A 23,422-nucleotide genomic window follows, 5' to 3' on the forward strand; every position below is an offset into this window, starting at 1 on the left:
AACAGACTGTTGAGGGTTAGGTATTTTAGAAGCTGTTTGTGTACACACCGCTCCATGATTTTAGCTAATGGAGACAGGATTGCTATCGGCCTGTAGTTGGAAGTTTCCATGGAGGCACCTCCTTTGTGGAGAGGGATGATGTATGAGATTTTCCAAAGAGATGGGATGGTGGCTTCTTTTATGGTTCTGTTAATCAGGATTGATATGGGATAGGCGATAGCGTCTGATGCTATCTGTAAGTATTCCGCAGGGAGGTGATCTGCTGCTAGGGTGGTCGGTCTTAGTTTTTTTAAAAGGGAGCGGATGTAGTGGGTAGGTACTGGTTCTAATTTAAAGGAAAGTGGGGCTGAGTTATTGACAGGATTGGGTGGTGAGGAAGTAGTAGTTAGCTGGGTGGCTAGAGACTGAATGGTCTCCGTAAAAAAGGAGTTGAATGCGTTGGCAATATCTACAGGATCATTCCCTATAAGTTTCTCAGGGGTGGGGGGTGGTAGATTTACCAGGATGAAGGAGGTTATTGAATCCCACCCAGAACTTCTTTGGGTTATTCTGGTGTTTGTCCTGGAGGTGGCAGAAATACTGTTTTTTGTCTAGAGTTATAGCTGTTTTAGTAGAGTTTCTGAGCTGTTGGAATTTAATGCGGTCTAGGGTAGTTTTGGTGGCTCTCCATTTGTTCCAAGCCTGGTCACGGAATTTGATTTTAGTTTTAGTTTCTCTGGTAAGCCAAGGTGCTATACGTTCTTTGGATCTAATTTGCCGATTGGGGGCATGGCAGTTAAGTATATTAAGGAAAGTGTTATTAAAGTGAGTAACACTGTCTTGTAAGGGTAGGGTTTTTAGGATGGACCAGTTACAGGACTTGAGTTCTGCAAGGAATAGTAGTGGATTAAAGTCCTTCTTATTTCTTACTAATCTGTATGAAGGGGGGTTAGTTGATGAGGTTTTATGTTTAATTATATAGGTGATTAGGTGGTCGCTAAGATCGTTGGGAAGAGTTCCCGAGCTATAATTGAGTGGATCCTTGTTAGTTAGAATCCAGTCAATGGTGCTTTCTTTTTGGTGAGCATTGCCAATTCTGGTTGGAGATAAGATATTTTGGGAGAAACCGTGTAAGTTAATTGGAAGAGGGTTAATACTAGAGGTGCAGTGAGACCAGTCAATATTGAAATCCCCGAGTATAATGGTTTCTTGAGGGTAGTTAGAGGTTAGCCAGCTAAGAGTTTGTTCTAAGTTTTCTATGTTCTTCCCTGGAGGGATATAAATTACTATAAGATTAATGGATTTTTGGGTGTTTAGGCAAACTTTTAGAGCAATGAGTTCAACGTTAAAAACTTTGGGAGGTTGTAATGAATTCCTGATGACATTCATTGTACTCTTATACATAACTGCTATTCCACCCCCCCCTTTTATTTCTCCTGTCTATCCTGTGGATATTATACCCGGGTGGGATTATCTCTTCGTCCTTAGTGGAGGGTTTTAGCCATGTTTCTGATAAGCACATAATGTCGGGAGAGTGGGTGGCTAGTAGAGCATGTAGGTTGTGAATTTTGTTATTTAAGCTTCTTAAGTTAAGATGGAATATGAGCAGGGAGCCAGTAGAGGAGGAGGTGAGTTTGGAGGTGTTTGAGTCTGGGGTTGTGCTGGGGCCTGGGTTGGGGTGGATATCACCATAAGTGGTGATAGATTTTTTCAGGTGGTCTAGGAGTCTTTGAAGTTTACATAGCAGTTTGGAATGGGATTTATTGTTAACTATCTTAGGGTGGTAGAGGGTGAGATGTATCGGTTTAGGGCTTAGTTTTTTATCAGGGTATAGAGAAGTTGGGATAGCTTGAGATGATAGGTTTGGATGGCTGGAAGTGTATCCCTTAGGGAAGGGAATATCCAACAGAGTTTGGTTTTCATATCTAGTTAGGTAGTAGGGAATAAGTAGGCCTATTGCTATGAAAGGGGTTAAGGTCAGTGTGAATTTGTCCATGTTGTTCTGAGGGAGAGGAGGTGGGGTGGTAGGGCTGGAAGATTTTACTTAGTGAAAGAGGAGGCCTGAGTGTATGGGAGTGGTTTTAGCAAATTGAGGGGCGGTTGTGATAGGTGGAGGGGTGGTGGGAGGGGCTATTTGGTCTTATAAATGTAGAGGTAGTGGGGGCGGGTGGGATATGGGGGCAGGGTGGGGAGCGGAGCGAGCCCGAGCGAAGCGGAGCGGGAACTACACCGCCAGGAGTCCGCCAGGTCTTAAAGGCAGCTGATTGTGAGTACAATTGGTCTAATATCCCAGTGGTTACTTTACTAGGAATAGAGGTTCCTTTGCTTGTAGTGTGTAGTTTTCGTTGATTTTCACAGATCGGTGCATTCGCACCCGGTTGTAGTCCTTGGGGCAACGTTTGGGGCCTGGGTGCCACGCGGTGTGTGGATTTTAGTGGGGCTTCCTAGGATGGAATAATAGAAAGAGACATAGTTGTAGTGATACAATATCAAGGTTGCTGTGTCTTAAGGAAGAGTATAAAATATACAGTGTTAAACAGAGGCATATACAGTTTGCAGTACACTCGCTAGAAACTGTAGGCAGACAGGATAATTATCAACTTGTGTGGTTTTGTACAGTTACAAGGCATCAGCCTGACTTTGCAGCAGTAGCATAACATTCATTGTCTAACTTTGCGGCAGTAGCGTAAATTTCACAGTCTAACACAAGTGTTAGTTCCCGAGTGGTTAGCATGAACCAAGTTATACATTTATATTCTCCCTCCCCAGTTTTACAGTACTCTGTTCATGTTCCAGCTTAATGGTAGAATTAGTCTACTAAGGCTTGTAAGCGACAGCTACTTGTGAGCGAATAGCATGCACAGGCCAGTATCAGTAACATCACCTATATACAGTCAAAGGTAATCAATTTTAGGTAGTTTTTACTAAGAAATGCCGTACAGACACCTACAACACGTACTCAATCTGCCAGTAAAAAGTTAACATCAGCTGCAACGCTATTTGCTACAACACGTACTCAATCTGCCACTATTCAAGAAGTTAACAGCAGCTGCAACGCTATTTGCGATAAGAAACAGGATTCAGTAGTTTAAAGTCATCAACGACCATGTAAAAGCAATATTCCATTCAAAGTAATCTTAATGTAAACGGACCACTACTAACACATGGATAAGCCCTGATTAAAGCAATAGGATCATATTGTGGGAAAAAGCATAAACAGCGAAATGAGGTTACAGCTAAATTGACTTGCGTTATCGTACCTTTAGCCAGGGAGATGCGACCGAGCAGGGGGAACCGGACAGTACCGCTAGTTTACAAAATTTAAAGAAATGGCGGAAAAATGTTCGAGCTTATGAAAACTCACTGACGTCAGTCTAGGACCGCCAGGAGTCCGCCAGGTCTTAAAGGCAGCTGATTGTGAGTACAATTGGTCTAATATCCCAGTGGTTACTTTACTAGGAATAGAGGTTCCTTTGCTTGTAGTGTGTAGTTTTCGTTGATTTTCACAGATCAGTGCATTCGCACCCGGTTGTAGTCCTTGGGGCAACGTTTGGGGCCTGGGTGCCACGCGGTGTGTGGATTTTAGTGGGGCTTCCTTTAGCCAGGGAGATGCGACCGAGCAGGGGGAACCGGACAGTACCTCTAGTTTACAAAATTTAAAGAAATGGCGGAAAAATGTTCGAGCTTATGAAAACTCACTGACGTCAGTCTAGGACCGCCAGGAGTCCGCCAGGTCTTAAAGGCAGCTGATTGTGAGTACAATTGGTCTAATATCCCAGTGGTTACTTTACTAGGAATAGAGGTTCCTTTGCTTGTAGTGTGTAGTTTTCGTTGATTTTCACAGATCGGTGCATTCGCACCCGGTTGTAGTCCTTGGGGCAACGTTTGGGGCCTGGGTGCCACGCGGTGTGTGGATTTTAGTGGGGCTTCCTTTAGCCAGGGAGATGCGACCGAGCAGGGGGAACCGGACAGTACCGCTAGTTTACAAAATTTAAAGAAAATAGTAGCTCCAGAGTCCAGTATTAATCAGGTGATTAATCTCCAGGTCTTTTCCAAAATTTTCATATCAATGGAGAATATAAATTGCATTTGTTCGATGTGCACAGACAGTTGCGTTTTTACTTCCACAGGACTAAATCCTTTCGCAAGTCTGACCAGCTCTTCATCTCTTATTCTAAACCCTTTTTGGGGAACAATATCTAAGGTTACTATTGCCCATTGGATCTCCCAGTGTATTACACTGGCGTATTCTGCTAAGGGTTTATCCCCTGCCAGGTCATGTGAAGGCACATTCCACTAGATCTATGGCTACTTCAGTGGCCTTTTGGTCCAGAGTTTCGTTAGATGACATTTGTTCTGTGGCCACTTGGGCTTCATCATATACCTTCATCGCGCATTATAAGTTGGACATCATATCCAGGAACAGGGCATTTTTGGATCCACTGTACTCCGGAGTATCCTACCATGAGGGCCTTCCAGGTGTTAAGTAGCTGGGGACTCTGTCTCACAGGTTGAAGATCAAATAAAGACAACAACTTCAGGTAAAGAACTTGCATACTCACCATAATGTTCCATCTCAGTTGTTCTTCATTTGTCTTCAACTGCCCCTCCCTCCTTCCCCCTGCCTTGCACAGGCTTCGTGATGGTCTGACGAGTAGAGGATGTGATCACCTACTGCGTACCTCTTACTCTTCCTCCTTTTTGCCTATGCAGATGTTTAGTATGGGACAAGGTGTTGGTCGGGTGTGGATGCTAATTGGGCAGCAAAGTCAATTTGAAGAGAGGAAGGAGACAGGGGCATTATGGGTAGGGGAGGAGCTTTGAGCTCGGATCAGTTGCTGGATATGCGGCCGAGTCTGATCCATGCCAGATCCGGGAACCCAGAGGTTGAAGACAAATGAAGAACAACAGCTCAGATGGAACGTTATGGTGAGTACATAATTTCTTTTTTTCTTCTCTTTTATAAATCTTCCTTCAGCCTCTAGTGACTTTTTTCTCTACCCACTCCTCTTGTTTTATCTTTGTAGTGTGTGTATGTCTCCGTCACTCTCCTTTTACTATGGTTGGTAATTCTTTCCTCAGTACCATTGCTGGTAGGTATTCTCTTAAATACCATTGTTAGTATCTCCCTTCCTTTTCTCTGTTTAAAAAAAAAAACAAATCAAAAACAACTTTCACTGTTCTTATTATTCACCTGCAGGAGGATTATTCAATATGCCATGGTTTCTCCGCCACGACACTCACTGAACAGAGAAGTAAACATTCTTAAAGGACTGCTAAAAGGTGACTTTGAAGAGGCCATTTCTGGGTCCAAGATGGAAGCTAGTTCATTTTCCTCTTCATCTTCTTCTTCCAAGAAGTGAACTTTTTCAGTTCCTAGCACTTTGGAACCACCTAAAACTATTTCTAAACAGCCTTCAGTCTCAACAGGTTCTTCAGCACCGAATGGCAAAAAAGATTAGTCACTTACCAAAACTTTGGAGTCTACTTCAACTGACGTGGCACCAAGAGACTCATCCGTACTGGAGCAGTCAGAGGTTATTTTTGTTCCAAGTTCTAGATATTCTTCTTCTATAGAGCCATTCAAGGATAGACCACCAAGCCCCTTTGTCAAACCGAGACCCCCTAACTCTCCTTCAACTTCATTCTATCCACTGAGAGTCTGTTGGAATTGGACATTATGAGACTGGCAGATCAGCTGCTGATGGCGAGGGGATTGTCTTCATTTCCTAGCCAAGTCAGCACCAGGATCAGCCCCATTACGACACCATTCTTTCTTCCTCCTCCAGCTCCTATTAAGTCATTGGAGCCCATGGTTCCGACATACCAGGCTTCAACTGTCTCTATTCAGTAAGAACTTCTTCTCTGGAGGGTTGCCTTGAGCTCCTCTGGGCTTTCGGGACCAGAGGCCTCCTGGGGTTGGGACTCCCTGGCTGGTTGTAAGATGCATGGATCAACTTCATTAATTTCAGAGCTTTCCATGACCCTCGGTGCTTTGGCCTTCATTGGATCAACCCAGGCTTCAGTTTAGGGGGTTGCCTTCTCTGTGCAGGTTTGGACCTCGGTTCCGAAGGAATCTGTTTTTGTTCTGTGCTCCCATCCCTCTTTGGGGTGGGGGGGGCTGGCCTTCAAATCATGGAGAAGGCCTTGTCCATTGGGGACAATCTGTGCCATCCCTGTCGGGCCAGACGTCTACCTCTCCTCCAGCAGGGCTTCCATCAGTCTCTTCCCTGGGACAGAGGGCTCAAAAGCCCCAGGAAAGCCCCTCTTTTGTAGATTCCTATTTAGACACTTCCCTGGAACACCTACCTCGAGGAATTACCTATGAAGAAAAAGTGCAAAAGGAAGCACTTAGACTCCCCAGAGAAGTCCTTCACCGAAGATACCTACTTTGATGAAGGGGGAAGGTCCCCCCAGGTCACCCTCTGATGATGTTTCCTGAAGCAGAGGGGTGGCTGGAATTCTCTCCAATCTTCTTCGGAGGAGTCAGTATACCTGGAGGCTTTTCGTGCCCAACCTCCTACCTCTTTGAGCTCTCCACCCGCTGACGAGCTCATTAAACTGATCGCGCAGCAGGCATGGAAGATGTCCGATTCCATCAAACCGATCCCCAAGAGACCTGAACGGATCATTTCTGCCCCCAAAGAAGAGCAACATTGGTCCAGAGGTATACCCGTGGATGCCATGGTGATAGAGGCAGCCAGTAAGAAGGAACTTGCTGAGGAAAGTCCAACTATCCATCCTCCTAGCAAGGAGTCTAGGACTATGCATAGGTTTGGGAAGCATGTTTATGCTTTATCAACCTTTGCTGTCAGGTCCTTGAACTACATGGCTCATTTTATAAGGTTGCAGAGGGATCTAGTCAAAGAGCTCTCGGATACCTTCTCAGGAGCAGTAGTTGAAGAGGTACGGGACAGCGTTGCTTCTCAGCTCGCCACCCTCAAAGCAATTTCTAACTCATCCATGAAGCTGATTTGCCCACACAGCTGAAGGGACGACAAGAGCGGCGGGTTCAGGCATAGCCATTAGAAGACTTGCCTGGATGTACTTGTGTGACTTTGCAGAGCCATTTAAAGTGTTATTCGTAAATGCTGCATTTGATGGGTCATCCCTGTTTGGTCCTAAGATAAAAGACACACTGGCCAGATGTGAGAAAGATGGGAAGACTCTTTCTGCCATAGGCATATGTTTCTCTACTCCTCAATGGCCCTAGTCTAGTAATCAGAGAAGTGGGAGATTATGGTTTAAGAAGTCCCAAGGGCCTTTTTAAGATACACATGGCAGAGACTTTCCTCTGGGCAGAGGGGGGAAGTAATGGAAGATGCCGCCCTAGAGGCAGAAGTAGCCCACAGAACCAGGGGTTCAGTGGTCCAGAGATTCCTTTGCTGGTACTTCCTACCAGCACTCCTGAATGGAGACCTGATTGCCTTCCTCTGGAGGCAGTTGGGGGATGGGTTATCCCTGCACCAACCTGCTGGGCAACTGATAACTTCAGACAAATGGGTACAGGGAATCGTATCCGGAGGTTATAATATTCCACCTTATTCACGGTTCTTTTTAGTGCCCAAAAAACAAGGGGACAGGAGACCCATTTTGGATCTCAGCCAGTTCAACAAATCAAATTTTGGATGATCTCTGTACAGTCTATACTTCCATTCATGGAAAAAGATGATTGGATGTGCTCTATAGACTTCCAGGATGCATATTACCACATAAAAATGGACAAACTCTCCAGGAGGTTCCTGCGCTTCCGTCTGTGAGCCATTCATTTCCAGTTCAGTGCAGTGCCATTTGGACTCACCGTGGCCCCCAGCGTCTTCACCAAATGCATGGCAGTAGTAGCAGCTCATCTCAGACCACAAGGATTTCAAGCTTTTCCATACCTTTACGACTGGCTCCTCACCGTTACCACCAGGCATCATTTAGAATGGGCAGGAGATTACACTCTACATCTCTAGGCATCACAGTAAATTACAAAAAGTCAAATTTTCAACCCTCACAACAACAAGAATACATCAGAGCCTTGTTGGACACAGTTGCAGGAATTGATTCACTCCCAGTGGAAAAGACTACAAAGGATCAGATCTCAGGTCAGTCTAATTATCTAGAGCAAAAGTGTTTCAGCCAGATTAGTCCTACAAGCATTAGGCTCAATGGCAGCCTCTATCACTCTGGTTCCCTTAGCAAGATATCACATACGAATCTTACAGTGGTTGCTGGCCTCCCAGTGGTCTCTGATAGATCAGCCAATGTCTCACTACATCTTGATTAACAGTCTCTGCAAATAGGAACTTTCATGGTGGCTTCACTCCGAGATTCTTTCTGTCCGTCCATTCATTCTTCCGCAACCCCAAGCCGTAGTGAACACGGATGCTTCCCAGATAGGGTGGGGGGGACTTTATCTGGGAAGGACAGTCCAAGCACATGATCCCAACTGGAGGGCAACTTGTACATAAATATTCTAGAGATGAGGGCAGTGCTGTTAGCTTCGCAAGCATTTCAGGATGCCATTCCTCTAGAAACAATAGCAATTCAGATAGACAACATGTTGGTAGTCTGGTACATCAACAAATAAGGAGGAACCAAGTCTTACTCATTGTGTTAAGTAGCCCTCAGAGTTTGGCAGTGGGCAATTTCTTCCAACCGCTTTCTCACCCCAACGCACATTCTGGGGAGGTCCAACGTGATAGTGGACAAACTGAGCAGAACCATTCTCATACCTTATAAGTGCTCTCTCAATCCTATGGTGGCGAAAGGGATCTTTCGTCACTGGGGCCAGCCTTACTGCAATCTTTTTGCATCCCCCCTAAACAACAAGTGCAGCAGTTACTTTGCCCTAATCCCCCCTCTGGGGCACTCACCCAGAGATGCTCTTCTCCATGATTGCCCCCTCCCCAGTCTTCTCTATGCCTTTCTCCCAACTCCTTTGATTTCCCAGTTTCTAAAGAAAGTCAAGCAGTCAGAGAACTCAGTAATCCCCATTGCCCCCAAGTTTGGTTTCCTTTCCAAAGAAGAAGAGGCCAAAGGAAACTGTGGATGTTGGACCCAGCTCCAGATCTGCTCTGTCATCTGGAGGGCATGATTCATCTGAACCTCCTTCATCTCAAGCTCACGGCATGGCTTCTTCAGTTCCCATGATTGCCAGGCATTCTTCCCTTTCCTCTACTGTCTGCCAAATCATTATGGCCCATCACAAACCTTCAACTAGGAAACTGTATCAAAGTAAATGAGAAAAATTTACAATCCTTATACAACCCCTGTTCATAAAGTTTTGGACTTTTTAGCTAACCTCTATCAATCTGGTTCCTCCACCTCATCAATTAAAGTCCATCTAGCTGCAATCTCTAACTTCCATATGGGGTTTGATGGGTCATCCCTTATGTCACACAAACTCTGTAAAGCATTTTTAAAGGGAGCCCTAATGCTAAGACCTCCTTTTAAAGAACTCATTCCTCCCTGGGATTTAAAACTAGTTCTTCAGTCTCTTACTTTGTCTCCTTTTGAACCATCAGCTACATGTAACTTAAAGTTTTTGACTTGGAAAACTTTATTCTTAGTGGCTATTACATCCACCAGAAGAGTATCTGAACTTCAGGCCTTATCCTGCAAACCACCCTACATAATATTTCACAAAGACAGTCTCTCCATTAGGATTAATCCATCCTTTTTACCGAAGGCAGTCTCAGAATCTAATATCATTAAGAAACTTCAGCTACCAGTCTTTTACCCTAATTTTTCCAGTAAAGGGGGTATTCCACTTCATTTATTAGACATCCACAGACCGCTACAATTTTTTCTTCACAGAACAAAGGATTTCAGAAAATCTGACCAACTGTTTGTTGCCTTTTCATCGCTTTCTTTAGGTAACCCAGTCTCAAAGATTACCCTGGCGAAATGGCTCAAAGATTGTATTACATTTATCTGTCACTCAAAAGGGCTCTGCCTTTCGCCCCAGTAAAAGCCCACTCAGCTAGAGTGGTGGCAACTTCTGCTGTTTTTTTCATACCAGAGCTTCTTTAGATGACATTTGTGAAGCAGCCACTTTGTCTTCTCCTCATACCTTTATCACTCATTACAAGTTGGATCAGGTCTCTAGGGAACAGGCATCATTCGGTTCAGTGGTGCTTAGGAATATTCTTCTGTGAGACCTCCCAAGACTCAGGTAGCTAGGGACTCTGCCCCACAGTTGAGGATTTCGTGGAGATTGACTTCATCAGATAAAGTGGTTATGTCTTACCATAATGTTCCATCTGTTGTCAATCCTCACTAATCCTTGACATTCTCTCCCTCCTAGCCACTCTTAGTGGATCTAATTTTTCCAGAACTGGCTTCATATCAGGGACACCTATCTGGTCTCTTGTTCTTATTTGCTATTTGTCTGTCACTATTTTAGGCAAACTCGATCTGAGGTAATTTAGAAAGGAGTATTGTGGGTAAAGCCTAGCTCAAGAGTTTGGAAGGCATGAGCTGAAATAAATGTCCGAGTCTGTTCCGAGGCTCAGAACCGAGCCCACAGACAAGGATTAGTGAAGGTTGATAACACAGATGGAACATTATGGTAAGACATAACGTCTTTTTTCATGGGCCAGCAATAATCAGATAGCTCACTTTACTGCACCCATACATTTCATTCTAGAATTTTTGGCGAAACTTTAAAGTGAGGGTGCTGCTGCAGCAACTATTAGAGTTCAGCTGGCAGCAATTTCCAATTTTCGTATGGGAGAAAATGGTTCTGGAATAATTTCAAACAGACATTGTAAGGCATTCTTGAAGGGAACTACAATAAGACCTCCATTCAAAAACCTTTCACCATCTTGGGATCTGAACTTTTTATGGTCAGGTATTATCTATCCTCCCCTTGAACCATCTGCTACCTGTGATTTGAAATATCTCTCCTGGAAAACACTCCTCTTAGTGCCTATTACCTAAGCAAGGGGAGTTTTGGAATTACAAGCTTTATCTGCCAAGCCACTATAAGTAGTATTTCATAAGGACACTGACCCCTCATTCCTACTCATAGTTGTATTGGAAAGTAACCACAAGCAGTCCATCAAGCTGACAGTTTTCTTCCCAAACTTCCATAATAAAGGGGAATATTCACTGCATCTTCTTAGGTTCATACTAGGCTATCTGCCCTGGGGCAATTATAAGCCTAGCCCGATTCTGTATGGCTTACGCCACCCCTTGATTTGAGTATACTGTGCCCTTTTTAAGGTTTAGTTTACTGTGCCTCTGTCTAATAGTGACACGGGAGTAATCCCTGGGACAAACCTACGATCCCCCATCCACTTATCGAGATTCTTCTTGAAGAGATTCAGTGAGGTGCTCTGCCTCACATGAACTGGAATTCTATTCCAGAGCGAAGGGAGCCTCTGGGTTATGAACCTGTCCCTCCAGCAAGTTCTATTTATTTCTGTGCTGAGGTTCAAGTCCCTCGGCGTGTGGCTCTAAGGGATTTAGATTTACTGAGGTGGAGCATGTCCATTAATTCTGGATTTGACATAGCTTTGTATGTCAGGCATAGATCGCCTCGAAGTAGGTGGTATGCAACTGAGTAGAGCTGGAGTTTTTTTAACCGAGCAGCATATGGCATCTGTTTGAGACCCTTGATCCTCTTGGTGATATACTTTTGGGGTCTTTCTAATTGCTGCAGGTGTCGGGTAAGGTACATCCCAAAAGGGGCATTGTATTCTATGATGGGCCTGATGAGGGATGAATAAAGGCACGATTACCTCTCTTGATCTAGATGTGAAACCCTTCGTGATGAGGTGGGCTATGTAGAAGGTCTTTCTAACCACTTTGGCAATGTGGTTTTCAAAGGAGAGATTGCTATCAACTTGGGTCCCCAGGTCCCTAATAACTTTCTCTGTACTTAATGGGTTTCCGCCTATGTGGTAATTTGTGGGCACATTGTTTTTGCCAAAGGGTATGACTATACATTTTTTGGCATTTAGCTTTAAACCATGGCGCTGTCACCAGTTATCTGTCTCTGTGAGACCTTTTTGAAGGATGTTTGTGTCAGCTGGAGAGTTGATTATGGCGCCCAGTTTGCAGTCGTCTGCGAACTTGGTGAGCCATAGTCCTCCCACGTTTGCCTGTACCTCGGAAAAGTATATACCGAACAAGAGTGGTCCCAGGACAGAACCCTGTGGGACGCCACTTGTGACCGGTTTCGCGTCTGACATGGCTCCAGAAACTCTCACTCTGTGGGTTCTGTCTTTGAGCCAGTTTGCGACCCATCTTGTGACATAGGGGTTTATATTTAAGCTGGATAGCTTATCTGTGATGCCTGAGTGGGGTATTGTGTCAAATGCCTTTGCAAGGTCCAGATAGGCTTTGTGGACTACCTTCCCTTCATCTATGGCTTTGGTGACTGTTTCAAAGAAGTCAACCAGGTTCAAAAGGCAGGATCTGCCCTTGACAAAGCCGAACTGGGTAGGATCTAGTGTCTGTAGGTCCCCAATGTCTTTGTTTATGAGCTCCATGATGATCCTCTCCATAGCCTTGCAGACTAAGCTAGTCAGGCTTATGGGGCGATGGTTTCCAGGGTCCGTAGAGGCTCCACCTTTGTGGAGTGGGACCACTGTTGCTGTACGCCATTCTGTGGGCACATATCCTGTAGTGAGGCTGAGATTGTATAGCTGTTTTATTTGAGGGATTAGTTCCTCTTGTAGTTCATGTAGGACGCAACCTGGGATGCCATCTGGTCCCATGGAAGCAGTGTTTTTTGCTTTGGAGAGGGCAGCCTTCACCTGAGCATCTGAGATGTTTGGGAGGCAGCCCTCTGCTGGGATAGGTACTTGCTCTTTTGGGGGGGAGGGGGTGGAGAAGTTTGCACTGAACCTGTCTGCCAGGATATTGGCGATGTCTGTGGGTTCAGTGTATTTTTTGTCGTTTAGAATCAACTCAGAACAAGTCTGGGAGTTGCATCCCAGGTTTCTAACATAACTGAAAAAGCCTTATGATTGTCTTTGGTGTCCTGTGCAATTTTTCTCTCAAAGCTGGCCTTGGAGGATTTTATGAGGGATCGTAATTTTTTGCTAGTACTGATCAGAGATGCCTTCCCTATTAGGGATTATGCTCTATCATGTAGTAGCTTCCTCCTTCTGTTGTACAGTTTATTTATGGCAGGGGTCCACCAGACTGGACACCTGCCTTTGGATGATTGGGTCTTGGTTTTGTTTGGGATAGCATGATCCATGCATTCCTGGAGATGTCCATAGAATGCATTTATATAGGATTCTGCAGTTTGGGCTGTAGTTTCCACTGGCCCTGGGGCCTTGAAGGATTCCACTTCGGTTTTGAGAAGTGAGAAGTTCGCTTTGAGAAGTTTTTCACTGTGGTTTTCTGGGCTGGGGTGGGGTCGGGATGTGGACATCCAGTGAAATTAATTTATGGTCTGATCTTACCAATGAGGGATATACTTCTGGTGTGGAGCATAGAGTCCCCATGTTGGTAATGATCAGGTCTAGTATGTTGTCCCCTCTTGTGGGAGTGGTGACTAGTTGTTCCATAGCATTTGAGTTTATAATTTCCAGGAATCTTTGGGCTAAGGTGCTGGGGCTTGAGTAGTGCTTCCAGTCAATGTTTGGGTAGTTGAAGTCGCCCAATATAATGGTGTTCGGAGAGATCTTCATGTTCTCCAATGTTTTCAGGAAAGCCGAATGGGATTCCTGACTTTGAGAGGGTGGTCTGTAGGATGCTATCTGGACATTCTTAGGGAGTTACGTTTTTACTTACACAGAACTTCAGGAATAAGAAGATCGGCTCAACTGTTTTTCTTATTCTGATATTAGAAAAGGCCAACCACTGTCCAAAGTTGCCTTATCCAAATGGCTTTCACTATGTATAACTTTCGTTTACAGTTCTAAGAACAAAACTCTTCCTAACCCTGTTAAAGGTCATTACACTAGGTCAGTAGCTACTTCTGCAGCCTTTCAAGCTAGGTTACCTTTGGATAACATCTGTGCTGCAGTGACATGGGTAAAACCTCATACTTTTATTACTCATTACAAAGTGGATTTGGCCTCTAGGAGTAGAGCATCTTTCAGTTCTGTGGTTCTGAGGAGTATTCTCACATGAGCCACCGAAGAATTAGGTTGCATGGGACACAGTCCCACCAGTGAGAATAAAGGTGAGATTGACAACATCACATAAAGAAGTTATGTACTTACCATAATGCTACATGTGTGTTGTCCATATCAACCTTTATTCTCACAACCCATTCACCATACCCCCTGCCTGTACTCCTGGGAGACCGAGTAGTACTAATTGGGTATTACAGGACTCTATAGGTTCAGAAATAATGTTTTGGCTAAGCTATGAAAATAGTTACCTCTATATGACTTGTCAGACAAGATCTGAGGAAGTTAGGGAGTTGCGTTATGGGTAAGGAACAATGCCCATGAGCTTTGCTGAAGGCCTCAAGCTTTTCAAAAGGCTGAGATAGATCTGAGGGGATCAGTGAGAATAAATGTTGAGATGGACAACGTACATGGGACGTTATAGTAAGTACATAACTCTCTTTTTTTTTTGGTGGCAGTCATGTCAGCTCAGAGAGTATCTGAACTACAATCCCCATCTTGCAAACCTCCATGTTTTTTTATTTTTCATTAGGGTAGAATATCTTTACAGACAAACCCATCTTTTATTCCAAAAGTGGCAACTGAAACTTCATTAAATCAATCCATCCATCTTCTAGTTTTCTTCTCTGATTGTGCCAGTAAAGGAGAGAATATGTTGCACTTGCTAGAAGTGCATCATCAGCTCCATTTCTACCTTCATTGTACTAGATATATTAGGAAATGTGATCATCTGTTTGTCGTCTCCTCCAAATCCTAATTTGGACAAGGAGTCTCCAAAGTAGTTTATCAAAATGGTTGTCGGACTTTGTCTCTCATGTGTACAAGGAGTAGAACCTTACCTTGCCTAGACCCATCAAATCTCACCCAAACAGATCTGTGTCCACTTCTACTGCTTTTTTTTTCAAGCACAACTATTGATGATATTTGTGCAACTGCCACCTGGTCAAATATCAATGCTTTCATTTCTCATTGGAAATCAGACTTGCTCTCCAGAAATAGTGATACTTTTGGTTCAGCCAAACTCTGGAATATTCTTCCATGAGATCTCACTAGAAATCTCAAGTAGGGGATTGTGTGCCACCTGTTGAGGAACAGATGGAAGAGACAACATCAGATACAAGTTATATACTTAATATAATAATAAATTTGTGTTGTCTGCTTCCATCCTTTCTCAACATTCCACCCTCCTTCCCCCTTTCATAATGAGAAGTTTATTTCTTTCATAGTTTCTAGTATGACAACCAGACCTAGGTCTTTTTCACATGCCCCTTAAGTTTCAGATGAGAATAAAATGGGGATAGTTATGTCCATGATTGTACTTGTTAGGCATGATTTTCTACTCTGGGAGGAGTTGTGGGCAAAGTCGATCTGAAGTAATGTTGGAGAAAGGATGGCGATTATGGGTAAGGGGAGGAACTTGGCTTTGGATCCTATGTTTAGAGTGGCTGAAGTCTGATCCAAAGACCCATTTGTTAGGGAGGGACAGAAGCAGACAACAGAGATCTATCGTTAGGTTAAGTACATAACTTTTGTTTATAAAAGTCTGTTGAGGATATATCAATGCAGAATCTCTCTACTCAACAATACTTTAATAGCTGGACTTATTTTGCATTGGTATATGCTTGATTTACAGTGGGCATGCTGATTGGTTTATCCAGTCAGCCTTCAGTTTTTAATAAGCCTTAACCTTTATTGTATAATTTAAAATAAGTACTTCCACACCACTGCTGCACTGCTAACCCTGACTTATCCCATTCCAACATTTCCATGGTGGACATTTGTGTGTGTGTGTGTGTGTGTGTGTGTGTGTGTGTGTGTGTGTGTGTGTGTGTGTGTGTATTGTGTTTAGTAGAGTTAATATCCCATTGTCATTTATTTTTGTCTCATTTGACTTGTCCCATTGTGAAACTACAAAGCAACACTCACTTCCCCTCTCGCTGGTAAATTAACATCTAGAGCTACAGCACCATCTTCTTTCTCAAAGTGAACAAGTCTCCATCTTTTATAAGTACTGTCAGAAATTAGGCAGACATTTGCAGCATCTTTTATTAAGGAAGTGGGATTTGTTACATTTTTGGTCAGTCCTTCACATGGCCATAAGTTGACCACTGCACATTTTCACCATGATTTTTATGCAGCATAGTGTATGTCGTACACTTTCACTTGCAGTATACTATTGTAATTTCATAGATTTTTCTGAAACCCAAATAAACATTCATTTTATAATTTTCTGTAGCAAGAAAACAGGTATAGTGCAATTTATGAAATATAGCTGTAACGTGGATATACTGAAATTTCTTTTTTGAAAGTGTTGGTAACTGGCAGCATTACATTGTGCTTCATAGACTGATTAGATTTGTTGCTTTTGCATTTTGTAATATTCACTCCCTAAACCTACCATGTAATGATTTTCACAGCTCATTTATGGGATAACTTAACTGTGGGCTGTTAAAAATACAAAACATAAAATTGCCATCTTCCCTTGTTGACTCCTCCAGTAGCTCAATTGCTACTCCATTGTGGGTCATCAGGGTAGTAGTCAGGGTTTTCTTTTTCTCCACTATGGAGCCAACACTTTGATGAAGAACTTGGTTAGCTTGTTTTGGATGTTGTGTTTTAATTTGAGGTCTTTTTGGTAGATGTTTCCATGAGATCATTGACAACCACCAAAGGAAGAATAAAGTATTTTCCATTGTAAAGGCTGTGTGTTCTTTAGCTTACCCACAAAAAGAAGACCCTTAAGTACCAAGTGTGATCTGCTAAGAACCAGGCCACACTTGTTTTTTATGGCTTTTGCCCTAGATTGTTTAAGAGGGTTCTGACTTAACAGGCCTGACAGCAGCCATTTCTCCAAGCTTACCTTGACTTTAGAATATCATCAGCCTGGGCAGGTAGATTCTGAAGGCTGTGGTGTGGTCATATATTGGAATAACTCATTCAACCGCATTTCTGCCTTTGCTGGAAAATCATCTGGTTTCAGAGAAAGTGTTGGGAGATTCTACATTTCTGTTAAGCAAATATAGACTTAGATTTCCTTTAAAATGTTTGGTGGCTGTAGAAAAACTACAGGAGCAATGCAACCTCAAATGGAGGTGGTTTTCTTCCCAAAACAACAGAGATCTGCTAGGTTACTTGTTTGGGGGGGGGTGAAGCCCTGAATGCTGCCCATATGACCCACTATTGGTGAACACTTTGGATGTAGTGGTGCCAGCAGAATATTGAGAGTGACCAACATATGCCTGCTTTATCTATCTTTGGTGGTGGAGAAAGTCTGGTCTGCTCATTGTTAACATCTGCAGGAGGGCAAGTGTACAGCACACATTTAATGGGATAAAGTCTGCCCAGAATCTTTGGAAGCTGGTTGACTGTTATCTCCTTGCCAGGATATAACCTATGTAGCTAAGGCTACTGCAGCAGTGATCATTCGAAGATCTTCTGTTATGGTAAGTTTACTTAAACAACTCTATTTTGTTTGTGAAGGTGCCAAAATCTTTGATGACTGAATCTATCTGGGGGAGGGGTGCTGTCTATACTTTGGCAGAAAAGATGGGTTTGCCAATATGACAGTACTTCACTTGTATACTTTTTATATGAACCAGTTATCTTTACACCAGTGACTTGTATGATCTAGTTCTTTTTGCAGTATCATGCCACTGGAAGTTGAGCAAACTGCAGCACCTAGATAACACATCAGCAGACTTGATTTGCTAAATATCCTGGTTTATAGGTTTGGGATTGGAGAAAAATGACTGAACAGGAGGGGTCCCAGTATGGACTACTAGTCACCTTTTTGCTTTCTGTGGTGACTTCTGGAACTTTAACTAGTTGTGTACTGTCAGACTGGCTATCCACCTCACAGTACAAGGGTCATTGTGTATGCTTTTGAGCTTAACTACAATATCTGCATGGTGGATAATATAATTTTTTTTCTGAGATCAAGCTATGCTGTGTTGGCTGCACAGCCTACATATACAGTTTTTGTGACCTTTTTGAATAAGTTAACTAGGTTTAGAAGGTATGATCTGCACTTGAAAGTGATACAGACCCAAAGAGTTAGATTTGTAGTTAGTTTTGGACATAGATATGGCATATAAGAATTATTTTGTATGGTAATCACATGATGTGGCTGGGTCTTGGATAGATGTTGCAGAAGTGAAGGTAACATTGTATCTACAAGTAGATTTGCTACATCCATATATTTAGAGTACCTATCTTTATGGATGGGTTCATAATATTGTTGGGTGGTGGTTCTTATTTCTGTAATGTAGTTAAAGGATTTGTAGATGTTCAAAATATGTATCAGTATTCCAGTAGCCTAAGCTATTTGAGTCCTACTCCTTCATAACCAAAAGCTGTCAAAGCTGTGGGCACCTTCTGCTCATTCTGTTTGCAGCTCAAGTGGAGCTCCATAAAAAGGCAGTTAGAGCACAAATCTTTTCAATGCTTTTTTTGCTGCTGAAGAGTGCTGTTTTGGCATTGCCCGTTGAACTGTCAGTCAGCTAGTGAGTGATCCTTCATAGTTGGCAGATAAGTTCCCAGTTGGGGAAAACCTTCCACTAAGTAATAAGTTTATTAAGAAAACTTGTGCTTTTTAAAACAATTTGTTGCATTTAGCTAGGAAACTTACTGTTGTGGGGACTGTAATTTCATTTCTAAGGGAGTTGACATTGCATGTTTTGTGAACTTTTTTGTGTGGAAAAGTTTCCTTTCTGACTGTAATTTTAATCAGAACTTAAGTTTTTATGATTTTAGTTTAGGCTACTGTAGTTGTGGGATACTGTCAGCAGATTTACCTCAAAACCATTTGTTCTCTATTTTACTTGTTACCAACTCTTTCAGGCTTCATTATTCGCTTTCAAGGTCATCTTCTTTGGTCAACAAATGAAGCTTCCTCCAGTCTCTATGGTTTTACCTTCCCCTGTTTACAAGAAGAAGAAAGCTGTGAAAGAGTCTTTAGGTATTAGGCCTACTGCCTCAGCCACTGGGGAAGTGACTCACTTGTTTCTCAGACCACTCATCTTTTTCTACCGGTCCAGTTGGTGTAGAACATGCAGCCAGCAAACACCAGAGGACATAGCTGTGCACCCTCTGCAACTATAGGGATTCTGTTGGCGGCAAGGGAGAGCCACTCATGTGGTTCTCAGGGAAAGGGGCAGGAGAATGATCTTTTTAAGCCAGGGTAGGGAACTTGCATTTAGGACGAGTCTGATGAGAGGTGATCTTTTTCCAATGGTAAGGTCTCTTTGAGACCAAATTATTTTTTTTGCCTAAAGTGGTCTCACAGTTTACCCTAAGCCAGTCTGTTAATGCCCCGGCCCTTTTTCTGAGCCCCAAAACAAGGGAGAAAAACATTTTCTTACTGTAGATGTTCACGGGCACCTCAGACGCTACCTGTACAAAACTTCAACCTTCAGGAAGGAAGACTAGCTGTTTGCCTCCTATAAAGATAAGACGAAAGGACAACCAGTGTTAAAATTGACCTTTTCCATGTGCTTGTCTCATACTGTTGCCTTTTGTTATACTCACCATATGTAAGCCACTTCCAGGCAGGGTTACAAACATTTACACAGGAGCTTTGGTTTCTTTGGTGTTCTTCTGGAAAAGGGTGGACTCAAAATGTTCTAGAGGCAGTGACGTGGTCATCTGAACATACCTTTACAAAGCACTACAAACTGGATTTGTTTTCTTAGTCCAAAGTAGGTTTTGCTGCAACCATTCTCTTGGGGCTTTTGTATTCTTAATTAACTTCCTCCTTTTTTCTAAGCTGTAGTAATCTACCCAACTAGTTTAGGCTGCTGCGACAGTGCTCAAATATTGAGTCTAGTACAGTTGTGTAAGAAAATTTAACATAACAGGAGATGTTCTGAAAGATCAGTGTTGCAGTAGCCACACACCTCCCTTATCCACACTTCTTTTGTTTTGGCAGCGTATGACTGAGTACCAATATGACTTAGTCATAGTCCATGTGAGAGTAAATGACCTGAAACGTATTTCCCTAGACTATATGAAGAGAGACATCATGGAGCTCTCCGAATATGTCTCAGCCTAGTATGAGCCTGGCATTGAGCAGCATTTTACCTTCTCCAAGGATGATGCCACAGTATAAACGAAAGATTGTCTTTAATAATTGGCTTAGTTTTTGATTTCATTCTAATGGGGTGCAATATTTGTCAACATGGAAGGAGATAGTCAACAGACCACGCTGCTTTGCCAGGATGGTCTTGCACCTCTCCCCTCTAAGCTTTCAGATATTATGTAAAACATTGTCTTCCCCATAGTGCCTTTTTTGGGCAGTTCCAAACTGAAAGTACTTCTGAAGTAGCAAATTGAAACCCTGAAAATCTAAAGCTGTTACTGCTCAGTGCTACAAGTCTAAACAAAAAACTCCACTCCCTAGAAGCTGTCTTCACCCTAAAGAATACTGATGTCTGTGCAGTCACTGATGCATGGTTTAAAGCCAGGGAGAGCACAACAACAGTGCAAGGTTATAATGCCTTCCACACATTTAGACCAGCTACTACACAGGCAGGGACTAATGGTGGCGGTGTCTCTGTTTAGATCACAAATAAATATCCCTCAAGGCTGGTCAAACAGGACAGTGCACGTAAGCTGCTCGTTGTTCAAATCACCATAGGCAAAATCCAATACCATTTCCTTGCAAGCTATAGGTCCTCCTCTATGACCCAAGAAACCCATACCATGTATTTAAACTTGTTAGGGACACTAACCATCCAACCCAATACCATATTCATGGATGACTTTATAATTACCCTACTATTAACTGAGAATCCTATATGACACCAAACATACAGGCACAGAGATTCCTGGATTTTGTAAACACAAATTTCCTGGACCAGATAGTACACCAACCAGGGGTGTAACCATACTGGTACTGGTCCTCACTAACATGGGAGAGTGCTGCTCACCCCATTCTGTAATGTCTTCCCTGGTAAGATCAGACCAGAAAATGGTCTCTTTTGAAGTAAAAATATAACCGGGACACCCAGCTAAACCTGGAATATTCAGGGACTACTTTATGGCAAATATCCTGCTGTTAAGTGGTAACCTGGCAAAATTTCAAGCCTGGTAGCATTGTCACCTCACTGTAAGACGCTGTCCGGTTCGATTCTCAGCTAGAGCGTCTTCTGCGTGGAGATATGCATGAATGGGCGTACCTTCATTGAAGGTTGTGTGTCAGGGTTGGTAACTCGACACGTAAAAATCAACTACCAATCATTAGCGGACCGGAGTTCCGCTGTGGCGACCCCTAACCGGGAAAAGCCGAAATACGCAAAAATACACCCTGAGAACATTGCTGCCCGTGCAGAACTGTTCACAGAAACTCAGTACAGGCATGTTAATAGCTGCATACAGGCAGCTGTACCCACCAGGAAGAAGTACAGAAGTGACTCAAAAAACAAGCCACCCTGGTGGAATCACAAAGTCAGTAGGTTGTATAACAGAAGGAAGAAATCATGCAAAACTTAGGAGGTGCATCACCCAGCAGGATAAAAGCACTCTCATAAAAAAAAAAAAAACTGAGGAAATTTGGCCTCACAGGCCAAGGGCAACCACAAGGCATTCTTCAGCTATGTTCGCAACCTCATAGACAATACAAAATTGTGTGCAGAGCTCAATGTAAATGGAGCCACCTATACTTCAACTCCAACTTTGCCCCTCACTCCCCCCATCAACCTTTCTTCAGGAAATACCATCAAATATAAATCCCCCTGCTGTCATTAGAGAACAAGTCCTTATTGCTCATTCTAAGGCCAAGAACACTGCATCAATGGGCCCAGACAATATCCCAGCATGTCTTCTAAGTAGCATGAAATATGACCTGTCAGGGCTTCTGGAATTACTATTTAATTGTAGCCTCCAAACAGGCTTTTTGCTTCATGAATGGAGAACAGCAACAGTCATCCCTTTGCAAAAAGTTGGGCCATCTGCAGACCCATAAGTCTCACAAGTCTTATATGTAAAGCTATAGAAATAATTATCGTGGAAATGATCAGTAGTGGTATAGTAAATCTCTAGACACTAGACCCAACCCAGGTTGGTTTCGTCAAGGGCAGGTCATGCTTACTCAACCTGGTGGACTTCTTTGAGAAGGTAACCAAAGCAATGGATGAGGGCAAAATGGTTCACACTGCCTTCCTTGACCTGGCCAAGGCATTTGACACAATACCTCACTCGGGCATTGTTGATTAACTCAAGGGGTTAGGCACAGACTTTTTTTTACCTAGTGGATAGCCAACTGGCTCACAGACGGGACCCATGAAGTTAGAATTGAGGAGTCCACCTCTACAAAGAGGCTGTCACAAGTAGAATCCCTAAGGCATCAGTCCTTAGACTGCTCCTTTTTGGCATTTACTTCTCTGAAGTTGAAGGCCAATGTCAGTGGTCTCTCGATGACTAAATTATCAGATGATTGGAAATTAGGAGCTGTCATTGATTTCCACACTGACACAAATGTTCTCCAGGAGGGGCTGACAAAGACAAACAACTGGTGGCAGAGCCATGGACTAATACTAAATGCCAAGAAATGCATAATAGTGTCTTTTGGGAAGTCATCCACCCCTATTAGTTATCATATTGACAACACACTACTTAGAGCTGAGCCAGTAGTCAGAGACTTAGGGACACACACAGATAGTAATCTAGCCTTTGACCATCACGTGTCTACAGTAGTGAGGAAATTATTCTATGTTGCTCAATTTATGAACAAAGGTATGGCATCTAAGTCCAAGGAAGTCATTGCTCCACTGTATTCAGTATTCATCAGATCTGTCATTGAGTACAGTGCCCTTTTGGTATGTACCTAACCAGCCATATCCAACAACTGGAATGTCCACTGAAGTTCCTCACTAAAAGAATACAGGACATATGTAAAATGTCCTATGCAGACCACCTGAAGGCCCTATCCCTGTATTCTGTCTCCTACAGGCTTTTGAGGGGAGGTCTATGCATGGCATACAGGGCATTGTCAAACCCCACTCTGATGGATCTTCTGCATATCTGCAAAACAAGGAGCACCAGAATTGCCCATTCTAAAGACTTAAACCTTGCCTGTGATATAAATAGGACCTGCTGGCGAGAAATGTATGTATCTCGTAGACTACCCCATCTATGGAACAGGCTTCCCCATACATGCGAGTTCCTCCCTAACCTAATTCAAGTGCAGCTTGGATAATTGGATGGGGAACAGGAAATTAATCCGTGGTTTGGCACCTGTATCTCTAATAGACACAGGCAACCTGTAAATGGTTCCTCTTCCAGGCCCTTGCTTGTAAATGTTTCATCTCCCAAGGCCCTGCTTACACTTATCAAGGGTATCTGAACTTGTCAGAGATTTGGGA

General features: G+C 43.1%; 1 protein-coding gene across 2 annotated transcripts in view; it reads left to right on the forward strand.

The window, feature by feature from the left end:
- The window catches only part of HECTD4 (HECT domain E3 ubiquitin protein ligase 4), a 5,422,508-nt gene that overhangs the window by 2,305,401 nt on the left and 3,093,685 nt on the right, over positions 1–23,422 (forward strand). The window lies entirely within an intron of this gene.

Source organism: Protopterus annectens, chromosome 4.part0 (genome assembly GCF_019279795.1).
Source record: "Protopterus annectens isolate FY-2018-M chromosome 4.part0, PAN1.0, whole genome shotgun sequence".
NCBI lineage: Eukaryota > Metazoa > Chordata > Ceratodontiformes > Protopteridae > Protopterus > Protopterus annectens.